Genomic DNA, 23717 nt, shown 5'->3' with positions numbered 1-23717 from the left:
ACCTCTCGAATGAAAATAGTTTTGATATCGATGTATCCCCTCATCAAGGAAACTCAAGCTATTCTTCAATACTACGTAAATGAAATAATTTTGCTCATGTTTATGACTACTGAAGAGTGAGGTTGATGGTTTCTCATTCTACAAGTTTCCTCAAACAACTGATATTGGGACCAAATTCATTGCCTCTGCTTGTCCATATCTTCACGCATTTGGTTAATATTTAGCACTTAAAGCTAATTTCACTTCCGCTATTTATTTATTCTGCTGCATAGCTTTTGCTATCGAAAAATCATTTTTCGATCGAAGTTAACCACCTTATGGTAACATAACCAAATATCTTAACTATATGTACGTTTGTTAATAATACTATTGTATAGCTGTAATATTTTAAAGTTAATTCTACATAGTTGTGGTTGAATAACAATGTTTCTTCTTTTTTCCAGTAACAGACAAGTACGTGCTTACCAAACATTTAGTTGATTATCAAATGAACAGAAACGTCGCGTATCTTCGTCCTGGGAATGCGAACAACTAAATAAGTAATACTTTTTTTATTTTACATGACTCACATTACACATAATGGAGATTCCAAAACTTCTTGCATTCGACTCTTGCATTCATTGTTTGTTACGAAAATTCTTATGAATAGCAAAATTTCATTTTCTCACGTTTTAATTGCATATATCTTGCCACCTAGAGACCAATGCCAAAATCCATGTAGCGGTAGCATCCTTTTGACGCCTGCAGTAATATCTAACTCAAATACTGAAATCATTAGGATGGGACCGAATTTTGTTGGTTTCAGTAATACACCACCTATCATTGTAGTGTGTGACCCAATCTCTATCCATTGCGGTTCATCAACCAATGTCAATTATTAGGGTGTTGGAATCATGTGATGCAGAACATTTGTTCTATGCTAAAGCTTTTCCCATAAAAGTAATCCTTTCTGTTCACATAAAAGACAAGGGACTTCTAGAAAAGTTTCCATGATGCTTTTCCCGCCCTCCTTCTATCCACAATGATTCTGTAAACCGTTATGAAACTCTCACAACTAATCTATCAGTGCAGATATATTTCATTACATTTTTTTTCAGCAATGAAGGTGTAACTTGTGCAAATAGTTCACACCAATGGAGTCTCGCTGGTAAGATAAATGAAGGCAGTGTTATTGATGCCGAAATTTATGATGACTGCCAGAGGCACAAGCTTTGGTTCAATGCCGCACTGAAAAGAAGCTTTTTCTTTCAAACTAAATGGAAAGTATACTGGTTCACCAAATTTTCAAAGAGTTGTTCGTGCAATTCGTAAATTTGAATTCTTATTTTTCTTTGTCTTCATCCTCTTAATGTTAAACGAAAATTCAATGATGTAGTAGTTAATGTAGGAAACATCCAACATACTAGTATTTGTCTATATGTGGTGGTAAAAATTCTTTATAAAATTCCAGGCATAGCTCGAATTTCCATTTTATGTATATATTTGTGAGTGAATGCGTGCACTTAACAAAGTTCTATGTTCTTGACAGCTGATTAACACATTCGTAAAGACCTCTGTAGGGGTCATACGGGAGTCAATGGGAACCACATCTTTACATTAGGTCATTTCAGACGATACAAATGACTCCATACATCGAATGCAATTTCTTTTATCAGTCTATGTGTATTTATATTTTATTGCTTTATATTCGCCGATATACTGCAAAGCGCTACTTAAAAGTGAACAGTTGACTTATTCCGTTTCTCTTAATTGCTTGTTTATGTCGTTGGAATGCCACAAACACATCTATCTATGAAATATTAGTTCTACTTTGTGCTGTAATGAAGCTTTTCGTTTATCTGAACGATTTTAAACTGGATAGGAGCTGAACTTTTATGGGGCGAACAGGGATTCTAATAACGATTTCCAGTAGGTTTTAAGTCAGCTCTTCAACGACAGTGATTCTAAAGTTTTTGAAGCTTATGAGCATTGAGTTCTCTGTGTAGGGGTCCACGATGAATTTACGTCAGAGAATGAGTATAGAGATGAGGAGTTTCTCGGCATCTTATTATGAGTTTTGAAGCTAGTTATCAAATGTACATAGACCCTGAGGACATTGCTCTTCGTATCTTATATTAGGGCTTTAACTGTTAATTCTTCTTTTATTGAAATATGAACCTTTCTTCTTTCTTTTTTTAAAGAAATCCTAACTGGAGCAATGTGGTATTGTTGCTGTTGTTTTTCTTTTTGACACAAGATACAGCCTATGATCCCCCCATTAACTGTAGTCTCCATAAAATGTTGTGCTTTAAAATCTGAATTTATTAGTGATACTGTGCCAACAATGAAGAAATGTAAGTCTCCCAGCGTTGCTTCTTTAAAGTAAATAAGGCACAAAGATAAATGTAACAGTCGCCAATTAAGTAAAATGTTATCTCCTTTCCCCTATAACTATAACCCTAGCATAACCTGTCCCTTTCCTGTTCCAGGATAATGAAAGTACATCAGGCTTGGTAACCAATTCTGATTCGCTCAGTGATTGAAATTCAACAGCCCATAGAGATCCCCCTGCAACGTTCGAACACTAACACATTATTTTTTAACCAGTTATTTTAGCGGATTAAATTTTTATGATTTATTAAAATAATTCCTTTTCTGCTAAAATTCCTCCATTTCAACGCGAAAATTTCAGTTGTTTTCTTTTTAATTGCTTCTATTCCTATTACTTCACATATCAATAATAACATTGGTAAAGCGCATAAAGGCGTTCAAGCTTTCTAGGTACATATCAATAGTATTTCTTTGTCGTTATGAAATTCTTAATTCCTGGTTAAGTTGGTTACAACCTCTTATTTCTAAAGTGAAAGTTAAATCTACAAGTCGACATCGGAAATCATTTTTACTTTTTACCCGAACCTTTTCATAACAATTTTTCTTGCACTCCTCTGTGCAATTTGTCAATGGAAATTGTTAAAAAATGTTGGCATGTCTATCCTGATTTATCTCTGATATTCCAAGTTGCACAGTCAGTCGTAGAAAAAACTTTCGTCGATGATTCTGATGAGTTAGATGTATTCGAAAAGCCTTCACAAGCAAAACTAAATGTTTTACCAAATTTTCCCAGCTGCTACTATGTTTTGTGTATTCTTTTCTCAAAAGTAGTTGAAATTATGGATTTTACTTTCTCTCCATTTTAGGCACTCTTCTATTACTCTAGTTAAAAATTTCTTCAAATTGATTTGAAGTAATGTTGAATTTTAAATTCAACATTATAAATTAACCGCAGCTTCAGCTTAGCTTGGGTTTAAGGCCGATTTGGGCACCCAAGATCATCCCGATAACGGGTGAGTGCTGATAGCGTTGATAAAAGTAAAATAAAAAAAAAAAAAAGCACGTTGAGAGAAAGGCAAAGCGAGGGGCACGGATGGTGTAATGGATAACTTGGTGACCCCCCGGAAAGGGCAATCATCGGGTTGGAAGTTCGCACCGCCCCCAAGTTTTGCAAATATCTCAGTGTCTTCTTAGCGGTTATTTTGATTTGAAGTAGTTTTTGACTTCGCTTCCCATAACGATGAGGATAAGTGCTAATAATGGAAAAGCTGACCTACTATCTCGAACCTCAAATTGACATTGATTTTACATCTAGAGTGCTAGTTATGAGGGCTTTATCTTATAACGATTTAAAACTCTTATGAAAGTTGGAGGATGGAAAGAATCCAGATGGTATATAAGAAGTGCTAATTGTAGGAGTTTTGCAAAAAAAAAGTTTAGTTACTTACGTGTTTACGACATAAAACACTGGTGAACAGTTAGCCATTTTACAGACAAATAGTTTTGATTACACCCAGTAAACAACTGCACTCTACAATTCGTCAAAGGGATTTTTAACATCTTCTCGTCCGTTGAAAGGTAGCTCTATTTTTTCAAGAAGCAGAGATCTCTCTACTGGCCGGTCTCCTCATTAACAACATAGAAAAGTTAGGAAAACATAAAAAATTGGACAAAAAAACTGCATAATTAACACAAATACAAGATCAAGACTGCATCCAAGTTGATCTATTTAAAGGCAGAAAAACTTAAAAATTTTTTTTTTGTATTTTGGTAGAGACATTGAGAAACAGCAGATGTAGCTGAATTACAGCGTATCGGACAGTTACACTATTTTAAATGTAAAATCGTATTGACCCACTAGGGTTAGTCTACCCATGAAGTGTCAACTTGAAAGAGGATTGTTCGAAAATCGGATCTCGAAATATTTGCAAATCCTGCAAAAACAACGAGTACATGCGTCATCGGTACAAAACTGAAATATATCATAAAATACGAAGTATACTTTAACATATACCTGTTCAACCACAACATATTTGAGCAAAATGTCAAGTGCGGCATCATTAACATTCACAACTACCACGTGTTTCAATTGGTCTAATTTTCTAGAACGTCAGTCACTATCTATTATAAAATAGATGGCGGAGCAAAGGTCGAAATTTCAAATATGTACTAAACGGGGCGCGTGTAGCGCAGTGGTTAGAGGTGTCCTGCAATACACAGTGGATTCGATCCCGCGTTCTGCGCACACCAAGCCCTCCATCCCTACTGTGTCGGCAAATTGGTGGCAGACATGTCTGGGAGGATAAAAACACTGAATTGACTTACCCCCGCAAATCATTGTATATGACACATATGCATTCAATCACCTCTAAGATTTATAATGAAGTCGAATACATGGCGTATCCCTCGGGGACTGATCAACGCCAACTATCCTTTTTATCCTTTATCTTTTTTTTTATACCTAAACGAGCACATAGCAAAAAATTTCTGCGGTAGACTCACAAGCTCTCTTCGCGGTGAGCCTTTTCTCATTACAGTGCTCACTTAGAACCAAGAGTTGATTGTATCACAGTGTCTACTACACATCATCTACACTCCTTAACTATAAATTAACATCAACATACATCATGAGTGTAGTGGAAGACACATATCTCAGCATGTGCTACATTCATATGCTTCCTTAGATTCTTTTTCCTACATCAAAGCATCCACGGATCTCCATTCACTGAGGTTTTTCCTCACGGATGGATCTCGAGCCGGCGGTCGCGAGGCTACGTGGCGCGTCCCCAGGTGGCGGATAGGGGGTGAAACGCGGACCAAAAGCGACCTTGTACTGTCCAGAGCCGCAGGTGGATTAAGGGGATGGACTCCCTTTTTCTGCTGCGCCGATTTCGCACATACCTTCTGTTGCTGTGTAGACATGTTCGTGCACGCGTGTGTGGATATGCTCTTGCAGTGCAGATTGTATTCTACAAGTAAATTCGGCTAAAAGCCTGCAAGCAAGTGACTGGGAAGTACATGTGAGGCGGTTAGTAGTCGCCTCCAACAAATAAGCTCAATGTCCACTCTACTAAACTCTGGGAAAGACTGGCAAGCTACTCATGAGTATATTTAGCCCCATGGTCAGAGCCCGGCAAGCTACTCCGTCGGTACAAAAAACGCCAAAAACAGTATAACAAATGGGCCTCATTCCCCTGACCCCGAAAGAGCCCCCGATACTGCAGCGTTGGGTAGGACGAGTACGGAGAGGCTGCTAAAATCTCAGGGCCATTCTAGGCTGCCTAAATGTGATAGGACTAAGGTGACGATCTGTACCTACAACGCAAGATCGCTTGCATCAGAGTCCGCTGTTGAGGACTTGCTGATGCAAGCCAGAAAAATCAGGTACGACGTCATCGGACTGGCTGAGACGAGGAGACATCGTTCCTTTAACGCCGTGCATGATTCCGGAGAAGAACTCTTCCTTGGAACATGCGACAATAGAGGAGATGGAGGCGTTGGTGTCCACGTCAACCCGAGTTTGGCCATGAACATCGAATCGTTTGAGCAACTAACAACCCGAATCGGACGGTTAAGGTTGAAGAGATGTGGGCCTATGCCAGCTTTGACTATCTTCGTCGTCTACGCACCAACTTCAAGCTACGACGAAGATGAGGTCGAAGCGTTTTATATGGACTTGGAAAAGTTCTACAGAGAAGATCATACTTTCTTCAAAGTCATAATTGGCGACTTCAACGCTAAGATTGGACCGAGAAGAATGTCTGAAGAACATCACATTGGGACCCACGGATTAGAATGGAACGAACAGGGAGAGAGGCTATCCGAGTTTATCATGACGACCAAGACAATCCATGGTAGCTCACAGTTCCAAAAGCCCCTCTCTCAACGCTGGACGTGGGAATCCCCCAATGGAGAGTACCATAATGAAATAGACCACATCATAGTAAACCGAAGGTTTTGCCTAACCGATGTCGCTGTTGTCCCCAAGTTCTACACCGGATCAGACCATCGCCTTCTTCGTGCAAAATTCTTTTTTTCGCGGAAAGGAGAGAAAGCCGCTATGTTCAAAAAACGAAATCCCAAAACTGCCGTTAATTGGGATTTATTCAAATCAATAGTCGGCCTATGGAAAGATTCTGTTACTGACAACATTGACGAAGAATACAATCGGCTTATTCAACATCTTCACGTTAGTGCTATAAGCGCCGAGTGTCCCAAAGTCACTAAGAGACGTCTCTCTCCAGAAACACTCGAGTTGATACGCCAACGTGGTATTGCGCGAGCCACAGGCAACCGACAACTCACGTCCGAACTCGCAAAACTGTGCAGAAAGGCAATAAAATAAGATCTCAAAGAGAGAAGAACTGCAGTGATGGTTGAAGCTGCTGAAGTTGGGAAGAACATTCGCAACGTTCGCCGGAGCTTTGCCAATTATAAAACTAAGATGATTGCACTCCGACGCCCAGACGGAACACTTACAGCTTCAAGAAGGGCAATGGAGAAAATCATCCACGACTACTACTCTGATCTTTTCGACAGCCACGTCCTCCTCCCTACATATGAAATCAAAGAGGACGAATATGTTGTTCCACCGGTTCTCCCTTCAGAAATCCAACATGCTATCTCATTTCTGAGAAGCCGCACAACACCCGGTCTAGACAGGATAAGACCTGAACATCTGAAGAACCTTCCGCCAGTTCTAATCAACACACTGGCTCGTCTCTTCACGCGCTACCTGTCGGAATGCAAGGTTCCAAATCAATGGAAGATCAGCAAGACCGTGTTGTTGTACAAAAAGGGAGACCTCCACGACATTGGTAATTATCGCCCAATCTGCCTGCTGTCCGTCGTCTATAAACTTTTCACTCGAGTCATCCTCAACAGGATTGATAGAACACTGGACGAGGTACAGCCATGCGAGCAAGCAGGGTTCCGAAAAGGATTCAGCACGATAGACCACATCCACACAATAACGAGGCTCATTGAAGTGTCACGAGAGTATAAAAGACCGCTCTGTCTAACTTTCATCGACTTGAAGAAAGCCTTTGACTCCGTTGAGACAGAAGCGGTGATTGAAGCTCTGGGAAACCAGGGCGTCGCTGCTCAGTACATCAAGATCTTTCGTGAGCTATATAAGGATTTCACAACTATCATATCACCATTCTACAACGAAATTAAAATTAACGTAAAGAGAGGTGTTCGACAAGGCGACACAATCTCGCCAAAACTGTTTACAACGACCCTCGAAGACGTTATGCGAAAATTGGAATGGGAGAATGAAGGAGTGAAAATCGACGGTCGGCAACTACACCATCTTCGCTTTGCTGATGACATCGTTCTTATAACATCAAACATCAGTCGGGCGGAACGAATGCTTGCCGAGTTCGACAAAGTGTGTGGAAATATTGGCCTTCGGCTAAATCTAACAAAAACGATGTTCATGAGGAACGGATGGGTATCTAATGCCCCATTTACGCTCAACGGAACAAATATCTCCGAATGCTCTAGTTATGTGTATCTAGGTCGAGAAATCAACATGATGAACGACTTAGCTCCAGAGCTGAGCAGGAGGAAGAGAGCGGCATGGGGAGCTTTTAAGAGCATCGAGGATGTAGTGAAGAGAATGAAGAACACTCGACTCCGTGCCCACCTTTTTGACTCAACGATTCTTCCTACCTTAACGTACGCATCAGAGACCTGGTGTCTACGTAAGCAGGATGAAAGAACACTCAGCGTTACTGAACGCGCAGTCGAAAGGGCGATGCTAGGACTGTCCCGTATCACACAAGTGAGAGAGGGAATACGAAGCTCCGACCTACGTCAACGATCGAAAATTAGAGACGCCGTTCTTCACGCCAAAAAGTCAAAAATAAGGTGGGCCGGGCACGTGATGCGATTCAATGACAACCGATGGACAAGAGCCGTAACGGATTGGATTCCTCGGGATGTCAAGCGCACAACAGGAAGACCACCGACCCGATGGTCAGAGTTCTTCACAAAAACGCTGAAGGAATGGTATGATGCTCAACGTGTCCCTGGAGCGAGCAGAACCCATTGGGCTACTCTTGCACGCGACAGGGACGGATGGAGACAGTACTGGCGCCCGCTCGATACACTCGAAGATCAACGGGAATCCAGGTGATCCAGGTGACATCAAAGCATGCGTGACGATGCTACTTTTTCGATAATCGCAAACAATTTTCGTTAATTGGAGTGCTTGTGGATAGAGATAAAAGACAAAACGCTCAACGTTGATGAATGCGCCATGCATTCGTCTTCATCACGCAGATGTGAATGAATGCATATGTGACCCATCCCATAACTTTCGGTGGCCTACCGAACAATCAAGCCAATGTTCAACTCATCAAGTCCTCTTCAAAGTGTTCTATCGATTCTTTATAAGCATTATTAAAAGTTCGATTTTTCAAAGCTCGTAATGGACGTATTGTAGCCGCAAACACAAACGATACACTTCGGTAAGCAATCGAGCTCGCTCACTAAATCGTCCCAGTTTTCGAAACAGGAGCCTCAGTACCAAAAGCAAAAACCAACCCAGTCGCAAGAACTCGCCACTGTACAAGTCCAGGATCTATTTAATAAGAGGACAATAGAACATGATATTTTTTTACTACATGAAAATGATGCAAAGCGAAAACACATGGAATAGCATCAAATGAAATTCTACGCGGTCGGAAGTATAACAATCTTTGATTTACTAAACACATCACTCTCATAACACGACGTTGACTGCGAAAAACGAAAGCCTTCAAACGTTGGATTTATGTAGAACTTTTTATGATGCTCAATATTATAGGCGACCTAACTCTTATCATGAGATAGCTGTGATTTTCGCCATGCTCTTACGCTTTTGTTTTCGGCTACGCGGTGGAAATATATAAATCGTTTTTACAGTTTCGCTAAGCAAGACAAGAGATGGACCCCTACACTGCAACGAAATTTGTCGTAGGCGAATTTCCAACCCGTGACTGCCCTATCTGCGGGGGTCACCAGTTATTCACCACACCCATCTGTGCGCTTTGCTTTGCCTTTCAGTATGTTTTACTTCTATCATTGCTATCACCATTCGCCGTCAACTTGATTACCTCTGATTGTGTTAATTGCCCAAATCGGTTTTAAACCCCAATTGAGCTGAAGCTGCAGTTAGCTTACAATGTTATTAACTTTGTCAATTCTTCTTCTCTCCTCTTCCGCAGACACAACCAAGCGGTTGGTCGGAGATCGAGAAGTGGCTCTGAAGAAGGCGATACGGCCGAAAGTCAGCCCAATAAGTAAAATTGTTTACCAACGTTGTGTTTGTTCAAGTATTAAACAATGCCGAGATTAAAGGATAGTCGGTCTTGGAAACTGTTATTAACTTTCTTTATTAACTGCGTAATTCTTTTTTTTAGAATTAGGGAATTAATAATGAAAGTTATTAATATTTTTTACTGTTTTTTTTTGTGTCACGATAGCGTCTATGCGCTCCAAACGCTTTACAAATATCGTTATTTATTTCTGACGCTTTTACGCTCTCTTACTTCTTGTCACACTATTTGAAATCTTTACTAATAGTAGTAAAATCCAGTTGTTGAGGTCTCTGAAAAACCACCCCCTAATTTTGCTATGCCTTCCCAATAGTCGGTCCTGGTATTAAGATAATCAAAAATTCGATTGAACTCCCACATGTTATCTATTCCCTCTCATAAAACCAGGATCATTGAAGGTATGCTTCAACACAATGTATGCTTTCTACTTCTATCGATCTCTCTTTATATTGACGTCTTATTTGTGTAAGTGCCTAACTAATTATGTTTAAGATTTACATTAATATAAGTCCCGTGTAGTAGCACACGAGAGAAGTATAACACCCCACTGGCCGCCTAAATAATCTCAAATCCGAGAACACGAAATAAATAGAATGGAACGAACAGAGCGGGAAACTATCAGAGTTTATCACTAAAGCCATTCATAGAAACTCGTAAACCCGGTGACGTACATTTCAACACTGGACGACTTATATCCTTCGTAATTCTCCCAATGGAGATTACTCTTTAAAAAAAGCGACATTTAAGCAGAAGATTTTACCAAATGGAAGCGACTGTTGTTCCCCAATTTCATACATGATGGGACAATGTCGCATCATTCACACAGACTCCTTTTTAGGACAGAAGGAGAAAAAGCTGAAAATATCAGGAAATGAAATCTTAAGATTATAAAAATCGGTGATGAATACGATCGGGTCATCGCAACGCGTTCAACAACCCGCAGAAATGTTTTAGCTTAAACATAAATCTAAAGATATATGAACTATCGGCAATTGGCTACCATTTCCTATGCTAGGGAAGATCTGCAGATTAGCGATAGAAGAAGATTTAACAGTATTGGAAAATTCAGCAATGCCAGTGGAACACTTTCCGATACTTCAGATCAAGCTAAACACTTCCGAAATTCTGACGGAAAACTTAACACATTCCAACAACTACCAGAAAAGGCCATCCGTAGATTTCTTTATATATATCTTTGACAGCCCTGTTCACTTGTGCACACATCAGCTCAGCAGGTATGGGCAGTGCTTTGCCCAGAAGTCCCACTTCATTCGTTGATGAAGAATCGCATTGCACTCGGTTCTAACAAGGTTGGACCCGAACAACTGCATCTGAGCGTTAAACAATTATTTCCCATTAAGATTGTTCAAGATTTTCGCACATTGTGTTCAACACGAGTGTTCACATAAATTCCACTCATATTGATTAGAATTGACGGAACGCTGGATGAATGGCAGTGATGAAGACCAGGCATGGTTTGGAAAAGAATTCGGTACAATAAATTACACCCATACGACAACAAACCTCGTTGAATTATAGCAAAAGCACAACATAACATTTGTGTAGGTTTCATTAAACACTCTTGATTCAATTGAGACAAAAGTGGTCATGAAAACTAGCCATTGCCAACGTATACGGGTTGTTTACTCAAACGCCCTCAATGCGATATATCACAAATGGCTACTAAAAATACAATTCCTAGAACCGAGTTTCTCTTAACCTCTGCATTGATTGATATCTATATACCTTTTCTTGAGCACACACGAGGTTGATAAAACAATATTTATTATATGATCGATAACGTTTTGGCGGTTCGCCTTCTTCATAGGCTGAAAAGGTCCAGGTCACAGCTCTCAGCCCAGCACCTACGCTAACAGGGAAAAGACTAACACTTACAGAGAAAAGACTCAAATCTAAATTTCAATCGCATACGGAACAGCTTTCTTAAATCCTCACCGTTCTTCGTGTGTTTTCTTCGTATTTTCCTTACTAATAAATAAGGGATTTTTTCGACTGGGTCGGTGAGGTTAGCGGAACGTCGGATACATAGTGAAAAATGCAGAGAACAGGCAGTTTCGAGCCCTTCTTTTTGATTCCATGATTCTTTTTGGCTTAACATGGCTTCGAAAACTTCGGCGTAACCAGGGTGAAATCTTGTGAGCGCGCTTTATAAGGGATGATGCAAGGAGTAACAAGGATTACGATAGCGTGATAGGTATTCTGAAGAATACACCTATTTCAGTTGGTAAAAAATCAGAAAAGCAGTTGTGTAAGATCTGCTCGTCGAAATTAAGGTAGGCCAGATATGTAACGGCACCGGCTAAACGGGAGCCGTTATTGGCTGTGTTCCTCGTGATATCAGTTGCACAAGAGAAAGACCACTAACCCGAGGGTTAGAAATCTCACGTAGAGAAGCCAAGAAGAGAAATTACGATGTTCTTCGAGTCTCTAGAGCGAGCAGCTTCCACCAGTATTCTCTTTTTACAGGTAGAAGTAACAACTCCACCGTAATCTGTTCGGATCACATAACAATGATCAACGGAGGGTGATACAGGTGAATCGATGTAAAAATAAATGTAAACTTACAAACAAAATTTAAGAGTGCATTATCTAACAATGTGAGTTGACGGGCAGTAAAACGACGATGTCAGGAAGATTAGAAGAACACAAATGAGAAGCAGAGACATTTTAAAGACCACTGTTGATAGCCATCGCGAGAAGGTTTAGCTGCGATTTCGCAGAAGTGCAACGATGTGTTGTACGCTGTATTGAAGAGTTGGCTTCATTTTCAATTCAGCTAGGAGCCATGGGTAGAGTAACATAGTTTTTAAACTTTATACTCAATCATGCTTAAGTTCTTACCAAATCATCAACTAAGAACAAAATCCTATAATAGTCTTATGTAGAATAATTGCATGTTTCCAGTAGTTATTCGCTCAACGGTTACAGGAAAGCCTTCCTTTCGACACCAACAACTTTTCAACAACGCCTAGGAAAAGTAATATAAGGTCGTCTAAACAATTTTTTGCTAGCTCAAACGCAAGAATTAAATTGCAAAGTACTGCAAAGGTGCTTTTTTTCTACAACCTTTCAATTTTCTTTTTTTCAATCTTAATGGCGTATTACCGTAGAAGCGACGGTTTCTAAAATCATGTCAAAATTTTTAGAAATCACCTTACAGTTCATGGGGAGCATGTAGCGCAGTGGTTAGGGATACTCTGCAATTTATACTCGGACGGATCGGAGGTTCGGTCCTTCGTCTTGGGCTTACTAAGCTATTAGTACCTTAGGAGTCGGCGAATTAGTAGATCAGACTTGTCTGGGAGGACAGAAATACTGACTTGATACAACGATAGGCCACTGCAAGTCAATCACTTCTATAATACTTGATGAAGTCGAAAAGTATGGCGCGTCCCTCAAGGATTGATCAACTCGAACAACTTTATCCTTTATGCTTTATTACAGTTCTTTACCTGCAACACAACCAATCTGCCTCATTTAACGGTAGTTCACGAGAGAAGGGAATATGATCAATATACCTATGGATCGCAGATCCCTATACTACTATAATAGTAATCTCGTTAATCCTGAGATAACTCAAGGAAGTACCAATAAATTCTTATGTTCCTCTTCGCGTATCGCAGCTATTTAATAATGAAGGATATGCGAAGACACGAATAATATCAGAATCCTAGTGTCGTGCCCTCTTCATTTCTTTCCTATATTTTTGGCCACCATGCAGCCATGGGTACTTCATAAAGCTAAATTAACCACAAAATATTAGAGGGATGAATAGTAATTGAATGCCACAAATTCAACGCACTTTATTCAACCATACTGAAAAGATATCGCCATGTGAAACAACAAAGGAATAACTTCTACTTCAATAGTTTGAATATGCAGGAGTCTTTTTGATGGATCAATTATGAGTAATGAATTGTCGGCAAGTCGGCTAATATCTGCTGGGAATGCCAATAGACAACATGGACCTTACCCCAAATCCTCCATGCCTAACAATAGCTGTCGGCATGGTTGGATTCCATACGAGACTGGTGTCGTGACCGTCTCCACCCATCCAAAGCTCAAGGTCAATAACTAGCCCAGAAGTAGCAAATGTATGGCTAATGAGTGGTCAACGGATCTCGTCTGTTTTGCTTCGCTTTTCCAATTCTTCCTAAACTCTCATTGTTAGTCAATGTTTGTAGGACTCTTCTGTTCTTCATAATGGCTAGTGAATCCATTTCAAGACGTTAATGTAGTCGCCAGTACAACTAACTAGTTACAATGGTTCTCTCTGTTGAACACATTACTGAATTATTTCATGTATGCACATTGTTGATGAGAATCCAGTTCTAAGCCAGTTCTCATCAACACACTGGCTCGTCTTTTCACACGCTACCTTTCAGAATGCAAGGTTCCAAATCAATGGAAGACCAGCAAAACCATGTTGTTGTACAAAAAAGGAGACCTCAACGACATTGGAAATTATCGCCCAATTTGCCTGCTGTCCGTCGTCTATAAACTATCTACTCGAGTCATCCTTAATAGGATTGACAGAACATTGGACGAGGTACAGCCATGCGAGCAAGCAGGGTATCGAAAAAGATTCAGCACGATAGGCTACATCCACACAATAACGAGGCTCACTGAAGTATCACAAGAGTACAAAAGACCGCTTTGTCTCACTTTAATCGACTTGAAAAAGGCCTTTGACTCCTTTGAGACAGAAGCGGTGACAGAAGCTCTGGAAAAGCAGGGCGTCGCTACTCAGTACATCAAGATCCTTCGTGAGCTGTATAAGGATTTCACAACTATCATATCAACATTCTACAACGAAATTAAAATTAACGTAACGAGAGGGGTTCGACAAGGCGACACAATATCGCCAAGACTTTTTACAACAACCCTAGAAGACATTATGCGAAAATTGGAATGGGACAATGAAGGAGTAAAATTGATGGTCGGGAACTACACCATCTTCGCTCTGCTGATAATATCGTCTTTATAACATCAAGCATCAGTCAGGCGGAACGAATGCTTGCCGCCTTTGACAGAGTATGTGGAAGTATTGGTCTTCGGCTAAACCTGACGAAAACGATGTTCGTGAGGAACGGATTGGTGTCGAATGCCCCATTTACGCTCAACGGAACGAATATCTCCGAATGCTGTAGTTATGTGTATATAGGTCGAGAAGTCAACGTGATGAATTACCTAGTCCCAGAGCTGAGCAGGAGGAAAAGAGCGGCATGGGGAGCTTTTAAGAGCATCGATGATGTAGTGAAGAGGATGAAGAACACGCGACTCCGTGCCCACCTTTCTGACTCGACGATTCTTCTTGCGTTAACGTACACATCAGAAACCTGGCCACTACGTAAGCAGGATGAAAGAACACTCAGCGTTACTGAACGCGCAGTCGAAAGGGCGATAGTAGGAGTGTCCCGTCTAACGCAAAGTGAGAGAGGGAATATGGAACTCGGACTACGTCAGCGATCGAAGATTAGAGACGCCGTTCTTTAAGCCAGAATGTCAAAAACAAGGTGGACCGGGCACGTGATGCGACTCAATGACAACCGATGAACAAGAGCCATCACCGATTGGATTCCTCGGGATGCCAAGCGCACAACAGGAAAACCACCGACCCGATGGTGAGAGTTCTTCACAAAAACTCTTAAGGAATGGTATGATACTCAATGCGTCCCTAGAGCGAGCAGAACACATTGGGCCACTCTTGCATGCGACACTGACGGATGGAGACAATACTGGCGCCCGCTCGATACACGCGAAGATCAACGGGAATCGAGGTAATCTACGTAATGTGCACTGTTAACCTTATCTTTTCTGTTCTCCACATCGCAAAACGTTGACGTTGGTGCAACTAGGTAATTATATTGCTTCTCTCTGTTGAACATATTACTGAGTGTCTCATTCTATGTACATTCATGATCTCATTCTTTCGTGATTATTTTTTGTGTACCATGTATATAAAGGTTTAATTACCCATGTTTGAGGCAGGGCCGTAAAGACAACAAAATCAAAAAAACTTCCATGGCGACTGACGAGCAAATCAGTAATTCAAGAGCTATCCTATCATCAAATGGAGCAGAAAGGCACCAAAAACTAAAACAATAAACTAGTCGGTGTGTCACTTAATACTACCACTCAATCACCAATTCAATTTGCTGCAATTTGCTTCGGATGAAAAGAGACGGTTACGATACTGACCTCGCGTGGAATCCAACCATGTTGACAGCTGTTGTTAGGCTTAGAGGAGGATATGGGGTAAGGTCGACGTTGTCTATTGGCATTCCTTGCAGATATTAGTCGACTTGTCAACAAAATCGTTGTTAGCTTTACAGTAATATTGTGGATGTAGTGTGCGCGAAAAGTGCAACTTCCTATTCAACCAGCTGTCACAAAATTTTATCAAAATCATCAGCTGATTTAGGACATAAAAAGTATTTATCAAAGTTTGGCCTCACCCGCACGCTATGTAATATTTTTTGCTGCTTAACTCACAAGCATATTTGAAACTCGCTCTGCGCCAATACGAAAATTATATATTCATCACTGAGAACTGATAGGACACAACATTTCTTCGAATAGAATTATATTTTATCAAATGAGCAGATAGCAAAACATCTCGGCTCAGACTATACTTGAGGTAATTCTTTTGCCTCTGAAGGCTTGAAGATCATTTCATATAAATGTTTTTGAAGAAATATCCCTTATGACCACTGAGAGCTTTCCTTAGGAGCTTCGAAAGGAGACTCATTCATGAATTCGGAAACAAGCTACATAAATGTTTGGAACGAAAAGAAACACTAGTAAGAATTAGCAAAAACTAGACTACAACTACAATCATAATACCTTTAAAAAAGGACGAAACTAAGAATCCTTAAATTAATGTGAATAACAAATCCTGCCTTTTTGAAGACAAGCGTGACATGAATCAATGCAATAGATGCAAAAGTAAATGTGACCTTGATTTGTCCACTTCAATGAGAATGATTTTATTATACAACACTAAAAAGTCAGTGCACAAAGCACTTCATTGCAAAGGCACATGAATCAATAAACTGGAGTTTCATCCTAATAAGATCAGTTAACATCGTTATTTTACGTTTACAGTTTCAATGTGCATCCCTTAAAAATCATATCGTCACTGGGAAACATATTTATATCGAATATAGCTACCCATAAGAAATAAGGAACTCGTAAGTAAAAATATCACCTCGTCAACTAAGCGAATAACTACCGTCCTTCTCTGTTAGCTTGAACGAATCTAACTTTCATAAAAGCAAAGCAGTCTTAAAACATTTTACATTTAGATTACATATTGCGTTACTCACAGATAAAAATAAAAGCGGATCTTCTTGTCAGCTGCCTGTACGACCTGATGACCGTAAACAAGAAAGGTCTTTTTCTTCTTCTCATTAGGACCTAAATTTTCACTTATGAAGAGCATTTGAAGACGTAATGTACTATACAATAACATAATTTTAAAATATAAATAAATAGATACATATATGTACATATATATTGCAGAAATAAAAGAAAAGCGCAAAATATGGTGGAAAATTAATTTTTGGGAAAAAATGGATACTAGGCAGACCATTCCTCTACCTAAAAAAATATGATCTTTAAAATTTTTGGCATTAACAGAAATACAATGTTCTTTTCATAAGAACATATATTAGGATCTTTTAAAATTGTGAAAACACAAATGCCAAGCTTCGTTTTCTCAACGGCAAACTTCATACAGCTTGATCATCCTTGTAGCAGGAAAAAAATGATAAAGCTCTCAGCCTAAAATTATAAAAGACCATCTAAATTTAGAGAATCTAGAACATCTCTGCAAAAATCTCCAATCACAAACAAAATCGCTAAGAGATTGATGACGATATTTCTCCTTAGCTTACGCATGGTATCCTCGATGACGTGAGAGGCATTCTTTATTATACAAATTTCTTAAGGAATGATAAAAACAACTTTCAACCAGACTATTCAGTTAGATCTCGGTCTACATAAGGAAGGTTTGTGTACGATTCCATACAACTTTTTTACCCAACATTTAAAACAAAACAGTACATAATTCGAAATGTTAATAAAGTTGAACTTAAAGAGAGAATACATTATCAATTTTTACATACCTTCATGGCCCAAATAACTATTTCATACAATCGGTAAGGCAATACGGTTCGCTTGTGAGCCTTGGAATGCCTGCAGTACTTTTCTTTGAAAGTTGTTATAAGCTCATTCTGATGTTCATCAATCGCAGTAATAACATATTAGGTAAGTTAAGAGCAGAGAACGCTAAATTTAAAAGAAAGGCAAAAGTAATGAGACAACGAATGAATGAAAATTTCAAATCAATGAAAATTTCATAATGAAATGAAATATCCATTAGTTATTCTAAAGAACAAGAAAGAAGTGACTAAACATGCGGTTAGTACATTGACGACGACACCTAATTCCAGGTCTATTAGCAATTTTCTATTTCTCAAAACAGAGCATTATTTTATTGTCAATGGAAAACTTTAGAAATAGCTAACATGAGTGGATTATAGAAAAACCCTTTCTCTACTGCAGGATTTTTAAAGAATAAACAAAAGAATAAACAAAAACAACGATGACTATAAATCTGACATGTTCACAGGAGGAAAGAATGCTCTATTTTACAATTCTGCAGTTAAAATGCTCTATTCAATAAAATATAAGCAATTATTAAAGGATTCTTGAATTGTTCACCTATTGTAGTTCACTATTAGCTGCCGACCATTGAAACAGGAGGGAGAGTTCTAGGGACTTCTTTGTCCCTGGAGGGATTCGACCGAAGCGCAGTGATGGTCAACCGTCATCACCCACCACTGCTGTTCTCTCTTGTGCCCAAGATCAAAGCGTAAGTTATTTTAAACAGTTATAAAAAATAAATCAAAATGAACCATAAAATATTTTGTAAGTGACAGCTATTTGGTTTAATTTCAGAACTCGCCCGAGACAAATGACCTGTGGGAGGACCGCCCAGATAGATGAACGAAGGTTTGTTTTAAACTTTTACAATTATTCTGCAAAGTTTCCAGGAAAAAATTAATTGAAATTAAATTAACTAATTAAAACCATCGTTTATCTCTCAACTAAAAACCGATCTGCCAACATGTCCCGTGCTATACTTGCTTATTAAAACTCATAAGCTGGTATCCACTGATGAATTGTGGTCAACAAATCCATTAACGTTTAAGGTTAGACCAATTATCAGTTGTGTAAACGGGCCAACGGACAGAATAACATGGTTTATAAACCTGATAGTCGTCCAGTTACTGAAACATTTGCTAACTCATCTCACGAACACCCGAATGTTTCTGGACCATCTACGTTACGAGCGTCCTAACAGCGCCTACGTCATGGAGTCATTCGATGTTCGATTATACGAACGTATCGAATGACTCCGCAATGCAAGCCGTTTTCGAACCTCTTTCTAAACACCAAAAAGAAATTAACATGTATGGCTTGTCGATTGAGCAGATCATGACCCTCATAAAATAGTGTTTGAACTGGTCAATCTTTAGATGATCCGGTAAATATTGCCCACAAAAGAGAGGGTTGGCAATGGGACAGCGACTGGCACCTAGTCTCGCTATTGCGTCTATGTCTAAAATAGAAGCCCCGGTAATTAATCTTGGGCCGATACTCTACTGTAGATATATTGATGATTGTTTTGTCATCTTCTCCACACAAGAGGAGATGAACAAATATTTTGAATTGTTAAATGAACAGTCAGAGTACATTAAGTTCACCCGAGAGACACCTAAAGAGGGCTGGCTTCCATTTTTAAACTTTCAGGTTAGCTTACATCATAACAGCTATGCTACGAAGTGGTACCGTAAGCCAAGTAATAAAAACATACTAGTTCATTATCTCTCATCTCATCCTTCACACACAAAAAGAGCACTACAAGAGACATGTTTCGTACGGCCTCCGGTGTGTGTACGGGAGGAGAACAGAGAGAAGATTCACTCGACTTGGCACGGAAAATAGCCATTTCCAACGGTTACAATATCGTAGCTTCTCGGTATAAGTTTAGAGGAAAGGCGATGAGCTCTAACGATGGGTCTAGCGATAATAAAATTCCGTTGCAAATACCCTTCATTTCGAACGAATTAAGCATAGCTATAAAAAGATGCTTAAGAAGGGTGGGCTTAGAGAAATCAGTGGTAGTTATAGAAATAACACCGAATAATCTACGTCGCCAATTGATTCGAAACCGCTTGTACGACCGTCTATGTACAACGCATAAATGTACGATTTGCCCTCAGGTCAGAGACGGTGATTGCATGATCTCGGGTACAGTGTACCTGATTTCTTGCAAAATTTGCGGGGACGAATATATTGGCGAAACGGGAATACCTCTTTGTGTCCGCATAAAAGAACACCTAGATGGTTAATTTAAAAGCAAGGCGAACACTCCACTAGGCACGCATAGGACACAAGGACACAACGGACAGGATTTTGATGTTAAGGTTAATATTCTCGCGCAGAAAGCTAGCATGTCGGCGCGCAGGGTTCATGAGGCGTTTTGGACTAATTTCAAGAACCCAAACATGAACCGCAAGGAAGAGTGCCTCCTAATCACACGTGATCTCGCACAGTATATAAGACTGATCTTCTAGTCTGATAAAGGGGCACTCCGGAAGGAAGTATACCTCACTCCTCTTCCGCAGACACAACCAAACGGTTGGTCGGAGGCAGAGAAGTGGTGAGTATTTGACGTTGTTTATGTGGTTGGAACTTGGTTTTTGAGTTTCTCTGTTTAAGTTGTTGGCGTGTTTGGCTTGGTAGATCGTTGTCAATCGACCTTTCCAGGCTCTGAAGAAGGCGATACGGCCGAAACGTCAGCCCAATAATAAAATTGCTTACAAACCTCGTGTTTGTTCAAAGAAGAAAAATTAAGAAGTATTCTGCAAAGCTTCTTATATTCGTCTTTTTGTAACTAAACACTATCGCATTTGAAATACCTTATGGTAACCGTTTTTCATGTATACATACGTTAACTTTTATTACATTCAATGCTGGTAAAAACGTTAGCAACTTCGCCGTCACTGAAGAGTTTTACGCAGCCTGAAAATTGAACCGGATTTCAGGCAGGAACGTTTTGCGAAATCGAGAAGGAAACAAAAACAAAAGAGGTTGCGTTTATAGTTTGGTTTTTATAGTTTTTTAGAAGAATGGTGCTGTGCAGGTCCACACGATGATGTTTTCTCTAAATTTATCTTTCTGATACTGTTTTTCCTTTATTTTGAATAAATTCTGGTTTACTATGTTCGTAAAGCATTATTGTAGATTATTGGGTGACAAAGAAAATAGAAGACAGCGATAATCATGGGCGCGGTATGGCCTCTGAAAGAGCAAATTGATCAAAATTATGATGCCGATCTATGTTCTCACTTATTTAACACAACAAGAGTTCTTCCACCTCTATGCTGTGCAGGTGAAACATGGGCTAGCACTTCAGCCGTATTGAAGAAACCACGCATAACAAAGACTGCACTCGTGCGACGTCTTCGGAAGCTGAGCTGGGACACAGATGAGTAAGCGGGTTACGTTCTCAGGTTACCACCCAATTCGATATTTATGTGATTGATTTTAGGTTTTTTTTAGTTTATTTCGCAATGAATCTCCTTTATAAATTCGTGTGAGTTTTATTCCTCAACTATTGGTTTTTATAGGTATAGGTGGTTCAGTGTTGGAATGATCAGCGAACGATTAGTCCACTTCTTCTACAAACGCACTCATGATTTTAGTCAACGAATTCACGACACACGTATTATTTTTCCGTTGATTTTTCTTTGTGTTGTTGTTTGTTTATGAAAATGCAATGTGCTGTCAAGGAGTTCTTGATTGTACGTAGGAATAAAACCGTGAACATTTCTGGTATAGGTTGCACATTTGACAGAGTAGGCTGGTGCGTTAAAAAAATTGTGCGTTGTGAAATAAATGTTTTCACAGCCCTCGGATGGTCTTGAACTTTGAATTGTTCGCTTTTCAAGTTCTGGCATATTACCAGCTTTTACCAACTTTCCTTTTCTTTTTGCACATGTCAACTAGAGCCCTCTCCAGTAGGGCCACCTATACTGATTATTTGTGGACAGCTGTTTCTCTCTGTCGAAAAAATCGCCTGTCAGTCGTATCACTATCGTTTCAGTGACACTATCTCTCTCCATGTCCCTACTAGGTCAAATTCAGGCGAACAAATGCAATTAGGTTAATTTGGTGCGGCAACATATCTTTATTCTCTAATTTTTTAGTACCGTAGTGTCATTTTTCACGTGATGGCTTTGTTTTCCACCACGCAAAATGGCAAATGTATAATATTCACGCCTTCACAGAATCGGATTTCTTGCTTCTTGTAATTATTTTATGTCCTTTATGTTTTTTCTCTAATTCTGGTGAAATAATTGATGTCTAGTTAGAGTGCATAATTTGAGAAACTATTAGGAGTTAAATTTCATTTTTAACTGCCTATTTTTCTTAGTCTGCAGTGCTATTATAAATCGAAATATAACCGCTAAGACGCTAATTTGCAAAACTTGGGGGCGATGCAAACTTCCAACCAGATGATTGCCCTTTCCAGGGGTTCACCAGTTGTCAATTACACCATCCGTGCCCCTCGCTTTGCCTTTCTCTCAGCGCGTTTTATTTTGCTTCTATCAACGCTATCAGCACTCATCCGTTATCGGGATGATCTTGGATGCCCAAATCGGCATTGAACCCAAGCTAAGCTGACGCTGGTCAATTTATAATGATGTTAAATTTCATTTTTAACTGTTCTCATCTTTAACTGCTTATTAGGAGTGGCGATAAGTCCGCAATAATTTTTTCCTTCGCTTGCATGGCCCGACATCACAGATGTATCACATTTGTGTGGTTTCCAGCAATTCTTGCATTTTCTTCCTTTTCTCGTATCCATCATCCACGAAGGTCTTTGGATTTTCGCATATGGGTTCGGCAGCTGTTTGAAGAGTTTCAGTCTCATATATGAACGTCGTTTAAGGCTAGTCGAGGCGATTCATTCTCCATTCCTGAGACAAGCATGCTACGGAGTTTCGACTTCTCCACCAAAGACAGTTGCCAGTTTTTGTAGACTGGAGGGAACTAGCGGGTCTATGACAAGTCTAGTACCAATTTCCTGACTTCAGACGGATGGGAGGCTTGGTTAGCCCAGGATAGGATCGAACCATTGCCTTTTGTTTTTAACCGCTCTAATGAACGGCCCTACTGCCACTATGCTAGCTCTGAATCTGTTTTCTACTTTACATTCACATATGCCAACAATTGGGATCATCGATGCATCCGTGTTTATGTTGTATATTCTTTGTAAGGATAAAATAGCAAGCCCATTATTCTTAGCAAAGGGCGTTGAGAATCATATGGTTAATCGCACGAAAAAATTCAATTTTCTTTATAGTCAATAGTGTGAAAATAAATTTAGTATTACGTGAGATGCTGAAACAGAATATCCAAATTTGAACGAGAATTACGAATAGCGTATTCCTCTATGCGTCATGGATTATTTCATGTTCAAATGTTTCAGCTCTTTTCTGGCATTAATCGTCATGGAGTTGAATTCACCCTAGTACTTTTATCTCTTTCAAATGAATTCGAAAAAAAATTGTCTTCGAAATATTACGGCTGGCTCTGAAACGTTTATCGAGTATGTGATTTTATTGATTCCGTTTATGAAGAATGATATGTCCACAGTTTATTTACACAAAAAATTTCGAGTTACTTTTAATTTGGTTATATTTTGTGTTTCATCACTATGTTTTCATGCGTTTTCTAAGGCAATGAATAGTAATATTGCGGAAATTATTTGACTATCGCTTCGAATTGTAGCACACTCTATGTCTCAATATGATATTTCGATAGAAATATCTCGCAAAACATTTTTCATGTATGAGTGAATGTTTGGTGGAACGGTCTGATATGATGAATAGTAATTTCATCCAGGGATGGAAAGCGATCGTCCATGTGCAGTGGTGTTCCGTTGAATATTTGTTCCAGCAAAAATACGTGTCACAATCAAAC

The 23717-nt window shown here is 39.5% G+C and overlaps 1 long non-coding RNA gene across 1 annotated transcript; it reads left to right on the top strand.

Annotated features, from left to right (window-relative positions):
* The first annotated feature begins 20706 nt into the window (after positions 1 to 20706).
* On the top strand, positions 20707 to 21482 carry LOC309797375. Its single transcript, XR_014292621.1, has 3 exons — positions 20707 to 20818; positions 20973 to 21220; positions 21359 to 21482. It is a non-coding gene; the product is annotated as an uncharacterized lncRNA (long non-coding RNA).
* The last annotated feature ends 2235 nt before the right edge of the window (positions 21483 to 23717 follow it).

Source organism: Mesoplodon mirus (genome assembly GCF_964341445.2).
Source record: "Mesoplodon mirus genome assembly, contig: HAP1_SCAFFOLD_434, whole genome shotgun sequence".
Taxonomy (NCBI): domain Eukaryota; kingdom Metazoa; phylum Chordata; class Mammalia; order Artiodactyla; family Ziphiidae; genus Mesoplodon; species Mesoplodon mirus.
The sequence above is the reverse complement of the archived record's forward strand: the minus strand, read 5'-3'. Positions and strand labels throughout refer to the sequence as shown.